The sequence below is a fragment of the Colobus angolensis genome, unplaced genomic scaffold (assembly GCF_000951035.1).
Source record: "Colobus angolensis palliatus isolate OR3802 unplaced genomic scaffold, Cang.pa_1.0 Scaffold162, whole genome shotgun sequence".
Taxonomy (NCBI): domain Eukaryota; kingdom Metazoa; phylum Chordata; class Mammalia; order Primates; family Cercopithecidae; genus Colobus; species Colobus angolensis.
Window position 1 is genome coordinate 7,803,182 of NW_012114733.1, and position 9,703 is coordinate 7,812,884.

The window sequence follows — 9,703 nt, forward strand, 5'->3', positions numbered from 1 at the left end:
GCCTATTATGGGGAGGGAGGAGGGATTGCATTGGGAGTTATACCTGATGTAAAGGACGAGTTGATGGGTATTGACGAGTTGATGGGTGCAGCACACCAACATGGTACAAATATACATATGTAACAAACCTGCATGTTATGCACATGTACCCTAGAACTTAAAGTATAATAATAATAAATAATAAAAAAATAAAAAAAGACAATTGCATCCTGTGCTAGGGAGGATACCCACAGTACTCAAAGAGTGTTTTAAACTAATTCCAAAAAATAAACTAAGTTTTTTTCTGTTTAAAAAAAAAAAAAGTACTCCTCAAAAGACAGTCATCTCTCCCTCATCTAGCCACCTTCTATATCCCAATTCCTGACTCTACACCTATAACACACAAATAAGTTCATTTTTATTACCTGTAGAGTTTCTTAGCACAGAAATAATGATTACATTCTTACTCCACCATTAATATTAATTCCTTTATGTGAAGGCAGCACTGACTGATAGAATTTTCTGTGTGGATGGTAATGTTCTTATGGCTTCAAACATGGCAAGTGCCACAGAGGAATGGAATTTTAAATTCAATTTAATTTTAATTAATACATATTAAATCAATATGTATATTAATACAATTAATTGATATATATATATATAGAGAGAGAGAGAGAGAGAGACAGCATCTGGCTCTGTCACCCATGCTGGAATGCAGGGCACGATCTTAACTCACTGCAACCTCCACCTGCTGAACTCAAGCCATCTTCCCACCTCACCCTCCCAAGGAGCCAGGACTATAGGTGCGGCCACCATGCCTGGCTAATGTTTTTGTTTTTGTAGAGATTAGATTTCACTATGTTGTCCAGGCTGATCTCAAACTCTTGAGCTGTAGCGATCTACCTGCTTTGGCCTCCCAGAATGCTGGGACTACAGGCATGAGCGCCCGCACCTGGCCTTAATTAATTTATATTTAAATTTGAACAGTCACATGTGGCTAGTGGCTACCATGTTGGACAGAGCAGTGTTAAGCTATCAACTGCATCCAGATCCATCTCTTTTAAATACACAGGGTTCTTAAACCTCTTAATCAACTGAGTTTGCCAGCATAACCTGGCCTGCTACTTCTGAGACTAAAAAGGAATGTGACAGGGAGGAAAGAATTTTGATAAAATGAATAGGATGATGGGACAGGATTGAGAAGCATGAGCAAGTAGAGAGCAGGCTTGGGATGGGGGCATTGCGGTATGGATTCAGGATGGCTTGGGGAGAGTGATACTAAAAGAGTCGAACTAAGGCAAATGGTAGGAATAGCAAGAGTACTGAAAATAAACAAGTTTGCAAATTTACTCAGACCTAGTTCTAAAAGGCAGAGGGAGAGAGGGAGACAGAAGGGAACTTTGGCATTTACTTGGGAAACTGCATTTCCTTTAGGGCCTTTGAAAGTAAATGACTAAGATTGTAATTGTAAAATGGGAAGTTGAAATAAATAGCTGGATAATTGATAGTCAAAAATAAATTATTCTAAAAAGCACAACAATCTCCCCACTCTCAATAAAGGAAAAAAGAGTAGGTCTTTCCCACCCCTCCACCCTCAAAGCCTCTGTTAAGTCTGATAAATTTCTTCTAGTAATTGAATTATTTGTTCACCTCCTCTTTACATTTGCCTGTCTCGCCATAGGTGAGATGTGGAACAAATGGGAGCAGCAATTGATTGCAGAGTGTCCTATTCGGTTGAAATTCTTGCTGACTAAATTAAAGTTGTCTGTGAGTTTAGAAAAAGGAAGAGTAAATGATGGGAGAAGAGGAGGCTGTAACTAAGCATTCTTTTTATCAATGTCTTGTAATCAAGCTTAAATCTGGAGGGTGCATCCATTTTCCCAAAGCACATCCATCCACTTTAATTCACTTTTCAAAAGATAAAGAACCTGAGACTTAAAGATGTGGGTTTTCAGCCTGCTGGATCTGGATCTGGGACACATGTATCTGCCTCTCTGGGCACCTTTCTCTTCTCTAGACTGTGGTAACTGAACATGAAGCCCCTATTGATATGCCCCTCACTTAGAAAATCTTGACTTTTATTACTGGTCTTTATTTATTGCTCCTCCTAAACATATATGGACTATCTTTCAACATGGTTCTTTTTGTTTTCTTTTGCCCCAGCTGATGAAACAGATCTTGCCATCTGTTTTGCCATCTTGGAAGTGGATGCAGGCTAATTCAACAAGTAGGTGTACCTGTTTGTACTGCCTGCACAGCGTTGTACTATTTTCAAGCTGGCAGTGACCCAGGGTTACCTAGTTCCACTGCTCACTTTAGGAATAAGGAAACTGAGGTGTCAGATAGGTCAGGCGACTAGGCCCAAATCTCACAGATAGGTAAGTTAGTAGCACCTAACTCACTCTACTTTAGAATCCTTTCTAACTCCAGGTTAGTGCCCTTTTCTTCTAACTTGATATTGTTTCTGCTTCCTTGAATGCACTTTCCACTTTGAAGTTGTATCTATGCGGAACAAGCAAGTTATAGATTTAGGGGGAATGTTTTTGAGTAATTTAAATATCAGATCCTGGCATTTAAAAAAGAGTTGAGATCAGTTATCCAAACTAATTGCCTTCACAGATCTAATTTTGCGGAAGATTTCTGCTCCCCATTTTCTGTTGCCTACATAGTCTCGATTGAATGTCACACACCTTTCCTAAACAATATGTTATCTTCTCTCCAACCCAGAACTTTGCTTATTTTCTGTTGTGGCACAGCCTCATTGACTTTTAAAAGTTTAGTCTTGTATAATTTGACATTGTTTTGCATCTAACCTCCTTTGGTTTCCTTGTATTCTCTCTTGGTCTCTGGGTCTTGGTGTGTTTCTGCTTCCTCTGCTATGAGCAATGGGGTTCTCTCTGACCATGCCTCCAGAAGAGCAGAAATAAGATGCCTCGGTGCTGTATTTGATGCAGAGAGAAAGCATTTGCAGACAATGCTTTCACTCAAAGGACTTTTTTTACCTCAAAATTTGCATTCAAAAGCTCTACCAAGGAAGGGAAATATGCCGGAGATTATGGAACATCTGCTCTGACGCTGGAATTACTGCAATGATGAGGGCTTCCTGGAGTAGGGGTGACAGGAGCCAGATGATGCTCTTGAAGAGATTTGCCGATTTCAAAAGTGGCATCTGTGAAAACCTAGTAAGAATATAAGGAATGCGCTTGAACAGATGGTATGTGTAGAACATTGGAACAGAATCATTCTCTGAATCTTTTAAGGATTAATAAATGTGATGAAGGAAACGGATTGCAAATGATTAATGATGACTCAATTATATTATACAAATTTCCTATGCAGTTTTACTCCAAAAGCTATTTTTTTTTTTGTACAGGTCAACAGTTATCGGTCATGGAAAAATTACATAGTGTAGATAAATACTTTCCACATAGCTTTCTAAAATAGATCTTTGCATTGCAGGGGCTATTCATAAAGTCAGAACAGAAGAGTTAGACCTTAAGTGATGAATGTGTGTGTGAGTTACACACACTGAAAAGCATAAATAATATATTTAAATAATTTGTTGTCATATAGTTTTTATGTTGATGTGGATTAAATTTTTAAGCAGTACAGCTGATTTCAGAGAATTCCATGAGAAAAGTCAGTGTTTTGGACTGAAGATCAAACTGGAAATAGATTAGCAAGTAATTGCCTGAAAGAGTTTATGGAATAAATCAAAATTATTATAATTGACGTAGCAACTATTAGTGTGTAACTCTGTGCTGGGTGCTGCTACAGGGCTTGCGATTAATAAGTAGCTTTTTTTTTTTTTGAGAAAGTTAATGATTTTCCTTGTCTCCATAATTTCACTCTTGATTTCTTCTAAAATTAATTTGGCAAAAGTCAGTTGTAGCTCCTGTTTATGTTAGAACAGCACAAACTATGACCAGGTAAAGTCAGTTTAAGGAGGTTTTATTGTATCCACCTTTTAGAATTATGTTAGGCTGCCTGTAACTGAAAGAATACTAAATACAGCTTAAACATGTAGGCATTATTTCTCTCCTATGACAAGATGCCCAAAGATTGGCAGTCCGGGGCTGGTGGAGGTGCTAAGGATGTCATCAAGGATCCAGGATCCTGCCATCTTTAATACATAGCTTTGGTCCTCATGATTGCAAGATGACTTTTGAACCTCCAGGAATTAAGTCTATATTTCAGGCTGTTAAAAAAAAAAAAAAAAAAAAGGGAAGGTATGGTGGCCCAGGCCTATAATCTCAGTGCTTTGGGAGGCTGAGATGAGAGGATCACTTGAGTCCAGTAGTTTGAGGCTGCAGTGAGTTATCACTGTACCACTGCACTGTGGCCTCGGTGACACAGAGAGACCCTGTCTTTAAAACCACAAAAAACAAACACAACAACAAACTAGTAATGTAAAAAAAGGAGTAAGAGGCCCCTTTTAAAAGGATATTGTTTAAGGAAGCCCCACCCAGCAACTTTTACTTATTTCTGATTGGCTAGATCTGAGTTACAAGGGAGTTTGGGAAGGTGATTACTATACTTTCCAGTATTCATAGTATTGTTTTATAGTATGGTTGGGGCTCTAGATGTTTGGGACTGGGTGTTGATATGCCAACTAAGACTAACTGCCACCTTGTGTGTAAATATAAACTCTGAATCTCTTGTATTGTGGTGCATACTTACATACAGACAAATCCCAGAATATTTGTAAACTTTAGAAAGGTGTATTTAGTCCTAAATACAAATTCTTTCCCTTATTTCTTTTTCTGGATGATTAAGTTCTGCTCTAATCTCTATATCCAATCTACGTCCTAATATGAACATTTGTTTCAACCCACTGGTTGGTCATGCTTCTGATACCTGGGGTTATTCATGTCAGCCTGTATTTTAAATTTTGTTGCTTTAATAAAGATACCTGACAAATATAAGAAAAAATTAATAGTAGAGAAATGTACAAAGAAAAAATAAATTCCACCTCAAATCTTACAACTCAAAATAACTATATACTGTTCATATGATCATAAACATTCATCCAGAGATCTCTGTGTCTTGCTGTCTCTCTCTATCCATATACATGTGTATGTATACACACACACACACACACACACATATATATATTATGTCTAATTTAACACATTTTTTTCTTTAAGTTCTGGTATACACGTGCTGGACGTGCAGGTTTGTTACATAAGTATACATGTGCCATGGTGGTTTACTGCACCTATCAACCCATCATCTAGGTTTTAAGCCCCTCATGCATTAGGTATTTGTCCTAATGCTCTCTCTCCCTTGTCCTCCTGACTCCCTGACAGGCCACAGTGTATGATGTTCCCCTCCCTGTGTCCATGTGTTCTCACTGTTCAACTCCCACTTATGAGTAAGAACATGCGGTGTTTGGTTTTCTGTTCCTGTGTTAGTTTGCTAAGGATGATAGTTTCCAGCTCATCCATGTCCCTACAAAGGACGTGAATTCATTTTTTTTATGGCTGCATAGTATTCCCTGATAACACACATGTATTTATATAAATTTTACCTCTATGGAATATGGATAAATGTAACATTCTACAACCTTTATTCACTCAATGATATGTAGCAGTCATTTTTCCATGTGTAGATCTATGTCTAGTTTTACATCATCTTTTTAATAGCTGTCTGGTAGTCTCTTGTTTGTATGCACCTTATTTGTTATCTAACAAAATATTAATAGAGTATGTGCAAAAACCATGGCAATGCTTAGTTTTTTTCTCAAGCCTGATCCCACAACTCGTGTGTCCTAATTGTGCGGTAAAATCTCTTTAAGTACTAGATTAGACTACGCTGAGAAGAATAGTTTAAACTCTTCGTATTGTAATTGAGAGGCAGAATGATATGTTGTGGAAGTCACAAGAACTGAGTTGTAGTCCCAGTTCAGCTACTAGCTATGTGAACTTCAATAAAACAAGTGTTCTTTCTGGGCTCAGTTTCTACATCTGTGAAATAATGGCATGAGCATAGGTAACATATAAGGTCTCTTCTATCAACTCTTATGTTTTGTGATGTTTAAACCTTATCTTCCGTTACTACTCAATTATCAGGTTTTTGGGAACACAGACAAAGTCTAGATTATAATTTATGTGTAGTCCAGAGGCTGGCACTTAGTAAGTGGTAAATGTTTGTAGAATGGCTGAATGCAGATGCCAGCTCACATGCATTCTGAATTATTCTGCAAATAGAACAAGTCCATTCCCCTGTTTAAAATTTTTACTCAAATATGAATGTGGAGAAACTTTCCAGAATAGTTTGTCTTTCCATTTGATCAGATCTTATTTTATGACTTTTGGCAAGATTTGACAGACTTATTTATAAATTTCTCCTGAAATATTTTACTCCCTGTGTCTTTGTAAATGAAACATCTCCCGTTTCCATTTCTTTTCTTTTGAGACAGGGTCTCACTCTGTTGCCCAGGCTGGAGCACAGTGGCAAGATCTCAGCTACTGCAACCTCCACCTCCCGAGTTCAAGCGTTTCTCCTGCCTCAGCCTCCCAAGCAGCTGGGATTATAGGCACCTGTCACCATGCTTGGCTAGTTTTTGTATTTTTAGTAGAGGTAGGGGTTTCACCTTGTTAGTCAGGCTGGTCTCAAACTCCTGACCTCAAGTGATCCACCTGCCTCGGTCTCCCAAAGTGTTGGGATTACAGGCGTGAGCCACCACACCCAGCTGCCCATTTCCATTTCTTAGGTTTTACTGATAGCATTAAGAAAAGTTATTAATCATTGTATATTTATCTTGCATTTAGCCATCTTATCAAATTTCTTATTGATTCTAGACATTTTTCTTTTTTAACTAGAGTTTTTAGGGCTTCCAGAAATAAAATCACATCAATCTAGAGTTTTATCTCTACTTTTAAAATGTTTATGTAGATTATTTTATTTTCTAGTCTTTTGAATTTGTTCATAACTTTAGGACAATACTGAGTAATATGTAGTTAAATGTATCAATCATTTTTATGGCCAGCACTTTTTGTGTGTGCTTAGGAAGCCCTCCCATATGGTCACAAAGACATATCCTTTTATTTTCTTTGGGAACTTTTATAATTTTCCATTACATTTAAGTTTAAAATTTATCTAGAATCCATTGATCTGAAGATATGGCCTGAGATATGGATACAATTTTACTTTTTACTTCCATGGATTACCAGTTGTCTGAGTAGTATTTATTAAATAGTATACTCATCCCCAAGTAATTTGCGATATTATTTCTAGCATATATCAAATTTCTATAGTTGATCTGTGTCTGGTCTTCTCCTTGTCATTACTTGGTTTGTCTATTGCTGAAGCAATCCCACACTGTTTTAACAGTCATTGATACCGAGCTTTATAAGAAGTATTGGTATCTGTGGGATATATTCTTCAATCTTGTACTGTTTCTCATTCAAGAGTTTGTTTTCCATTCTTGGACCTTTGAATTATTTCCATAAAAGCTTCAGAATCTATTCTTTGCTACTTTTTGAGACAGAGTCTTGCTCTGTCATACAGGCTGGAGTGCAGTGGCGCAATCCCTGCTCACTGCAACCTCCGCCTCCTGAGCTCAAGTCATCCTCCCACCTCAGTCTCCCCAGTAGCTGGGACTGCAGGTGCATACCACCACACCTGGCTAGTTTTTGTATTTTTAGTAGAGACCAGTAGTTGGCCAGGCTGGTCTCGAATTCCTGGCCTCAAGTAATCTGTCCTCCTTAGCCTCCCAAAGTGCTGGGATTACAGGTGTGAGTCACTGCACTCAGCCCAGAATCTACTTTTCAAGTCTCAAACATTTTTAAAAAAATCTGTCGGGGCCTCAGATTAGAATTAAATTGAATTATTATATTAATTTGGAAGAATTGCTATTAAGACTACTTATCATGTATCTCTGCATTTATTTAGGTCTTCTTTAATGTCTTTCACTAAAGTTTTAAAATTTTTCTCTTTAAGGTTTTAAACATCTTTCATTAGATTTATTTCTAAGTAACTTAAAATTTTTCTGGTTTTGGATATGACATTCCTGATGGTTTTTAAATATGTTCACACATTCTTTGAAATTCTTCCTTTTAAAAGGTGATGCTTCCTTCTTTCAGTCCCTGGCAGGCAGAAAAAAAAAAAAAAGGGGGGCTTAATTCTCCTCCTGTTAGGTGTGGGATAAACTTAGTGACTTGCTGCTGCTAAGGAATAAAATAAAGCAGAAGTAATTTTAAAATGACTCATAAAATGTACTGTGGTTTTGGCTTTCTTCTTTCTCTTTCTCAGATCACCCTTTGTGCAAGAAGGCAGTGCTATGTCATGAGGATAATCAAGCAGCCCTCCAGAGAGGTCCACATGGAGAGAACTGGGGCTTGCTTGATCTCTGAGATGTTTGTTGTTTTAAGTTACTAAATTTTGGGGTAATTTTTTTACAGACTAGTATATAATTAATATATCTTTTTAAAAATTATGTTTTCTGTTATATAGAAATGAAATTAAAGTTTTTACATTATTCTCCTACCTAGCTACCTTATTTAGCTCTCTTCTCAATTCGAGTAATAATACATTTCAATAGATTCTATTGAGTTTTATGTAGATAATCATCTTATATATACTTAATGGCAACTTTGAGTCTTTCTCTCCAATCCTTATTTATTTTCTTCTCCATGCAGATGGCTTAGTCTTTGGTATAATATCGACTAGAAGAAATGATAGTGGGTATCCTTGTTCTGTTCTTGATTTTAAGGGGACTTTCTAATATTTTTCAGTTTAAGAATACTATTTTATAGGTTTCTGATGGATATCCGTATTAGATTAAGGGAGTTATTTCTAACTCCTGGTTGCTTCTCTCAACACACACACACACACACACACACACACACACACACACTCATACTGCTACATAACTACATAAACTGCAGTTTATATTTCTGTATGGAATTGACAAATCAGAAGGTGCACACACATTTATTAATAAAATATTGCTGGATATTTTCAAATCACCCTCTAAAACATGTCATGGATGTAAAATCCAACCAATAATATATGTAGATGCCTACTTTTCCACATTTCACCAACCTGTTTTTCTTCAGCTCCACATTTGCTTAATATTAATAATAAAAACCAACAGTTATATAGCAGTTACTTTTACCCAGGCACTGTTCTATGGCTTCATTTATATTAGCTCATTTAATCCTTACAACACCCTTTCAGGTATACTATTGTTATCCTCAATTATAGTTGAGCAACCGTAGCACAGAAAAACTAAATAACTTGTCCAGGGTCTCCCTACTACTAAGTGACATAGTCAGGATTTGAATACAGACAATCTAGCTTCCAAGTTCTTACTTACTTACTTACTTACTTATTTATTTTTAGATGGGGTCTCTGTTGCCCAGGCTGGAGTGCAGTGGCATGAACTTGGCTCATTGCAGCCTTGACTTTCTGGCTCAAACTATCCTCCTGTCTCAGCCTTCTGGGTGGCTGGGATTACAGGTGCATACTACCAAACTTGGCTAATGTTTTTTCTTTTCATAGAGATGGGGTCCTGCCATTTTGCCCAGGCTGTTCTTGAACTCCTGGACTCAAGTGATGCTCCTGTCTTACCCTTCCAAAGTGTCGGGATTACAGGCATGAGCCACCACAAGTTCATTGTGTGAGCCACCAGCCCCGAGTTTATACTCTTAAACATTGTCCTGAACAGCCTTTTATAGCCGGTAGCTACTGGGTGCTTGCTGTGTGGTGAGAGCAATTA